This window comes from Papaver somniferum, unplaced genomic scaffold (genome assembly GCF_003573695.1).
Source record: "Papaver somniferum cultivar HN1 unplaced genomic scaffold, ASM357369v1 unplaced-scaffold_137, whole genome shotgun sequence".
Classification (NCBI taxonomy): Eukaryota; Viridiplantae; Streptophyta; class Magnoliopsida; order Ranunculales; family Papaveraceae; genus Papaver; species Papaver somniferum.
Window position 1 is genome coordinate 21322055 of NW_020622934.1, and position 2006 is coordinate 21324060.

General features: G+C 35.9%; 1 non-coding gene across 1 annotated transcript; it reads right to left on the reverse strand.

Annotated features, from left to right (window-relative positions):
* Positions 1–1239: 1239 nt before the first annotated feature.
* Positions 1240–1324, reverse strand: TRNAY-GUA. Its single transcript is given in 2 exon segments — positions 1240–1275; positions 1288–1324. It is a non-coding gene; the product is annotated as a tRNA-Tyr (tRNA).
* Positions 1325–2006: the final 682 nt, after the last annotated feature.

The window sequence follows — 2006 nt, forward strand, 5'->3', positions numbered from 1 at the left end:
AGATATTGTTGCCAAACTTATTTGACCTAACCGAAATCTACTTAATAAAAAATCATTTTAGGAAAGTTTTGGCGAATTCAAGCGACATTAGCGAACTCTATAAGATGAAGATTCTGATTCGGAAGAGCTATCATCACTCAAATCACTCAACTCATATTCACCCATCTAAAATGAAATCTTTTTCCACTTCTTTTTCTTCTTCTTCTTCTTCTTCTAGTTTCCTCTCTCAATAATTATACTTCTTATTAAAAAAACAATTTATTAATTTAACCTCACTAATCACTAATTAACTTAACATAATCATTCAACTAATCATTATACAAAATTAATCAAGAAGGGTAATTTTGGTATTAAAATAAATATTTGGATAACAGGTGGCTTAGATTTATTTCAAAATTCCCAAAATAAATTCATGGTCCGCAAAAAAAACCATGGTCCCCAAAAAATCGTTCTTGTTTTAAGTTTGTAATAATTTGTGTTAACAATGCCATGTTTTTAGAGGATTTAGCCATTACTCCCTATCCTGCCGAGAAAGTGGATCCAAGAAACCTTAGTGAAGATTTTGGTGCTCCGCCACCGCCACCGCCTCCGCCCCAAAGTAAAGAGTAATATTGTGGTAGTGATGGTGGTGTCTGTGGTCATCACTATAGCGTTAATAGTGGGTATCGGACTTCCGGGAGAAAAAATAACCAATATATGGAGCCTTTTAGCATATTGTCCATTCAGCTGCCGAGAATAACTGGCAACTGCACTGTTCAACATTCAGATTCTCTACTTGTCATTCATCATCCTCGAACAACAAGTTACAACCTTATGTAAATTTTTGTGTTTAACTGCTCTCGGGGCATCACATTCGGCCATGGAACTCTTGGCTGCGCCTCTTTGCTTAAGGTGCATAACCTTAGACAACAATGATTACTTTGAGAGGCATTAATTTTCCGTGTTTTTGCATTAGTGGGACGGCGCAATTCGGAATGTCGACCACAAAAACTTATTATTCCTTTAAACTGAAAATGCACTCATGTTCCTGAACACTCAATATCCGTTGACACCATTCACTGAGCCTTAGATTTTCATACCCTTGAGGTATACAAGTTGCTCTGTGAAAGATTTAAATCTAAATTGGTCCAGTTGATTCGGGAATTGGGAAGTTGAGATCTGGACCACCCCTGAAAACTTATTTGTTTGATCAAGAACATTTGAAGTATGGTTTGCCAATTCTCCAAAAAAAAAAAAGTTTCCAACCTACCGGATTCGAACCAGTGACCTAACGATTATCTGCTACAACTACAGTCCTCCGCTCTACCAACTGAGCTAAGGTCGGTTTTGCTCATTTCCCAAGAGACAAATAATTGATTCATGAGAAACACAGAACCAGCTTCCTTAAAATCTGGCCGGAGAATCAAACACCATTTATTTACTTACATTATAACTTCCATAAATTAATTACTTCACTAAAATAATAAAATTCTCTGATCCCAATTAAGTTTGGATAAGCTAAATTTAAACTCGATAAATTAATAACTTCGCTAAAATAATAATTTTCTTTGGTCCTGATACTAAAGTTAACTTCCTAACTTTAGTAAGTGGAATTGGTTCGCGATAGAGTTACGCGAAAATAGGTTAACTTCCTAAAATTTTATTGCAAAGAATAGTTACAAACTTTTTACATGTACAACAAAAAGAGGCCAGTGCAATCCCAAAAAAACTTGAGAAAGTTAGTTCAATCGAAAATAAGGTAAACCCTGTCCTTCAATGTTGTTGAGGAAATCAGGCTTGCCAGTGAATTGCTGAATTTCTCCTTGCATAAGATGCCGAGCATGCTTGGCCATAGCATCTGCGGCAAGTTTAAAAAAACTGTTACCTCACTCTTCTTCATCTATCCCCACTGTGAAAAGCTAGAATAGCATTGTGAAAAATTGTTCTTCGAACTATACCAAAGATAGGTGAAATTGGGTGGCCAAATATACTTTCAAGGCAAAATGATGTTTCCATCAAGCCATACC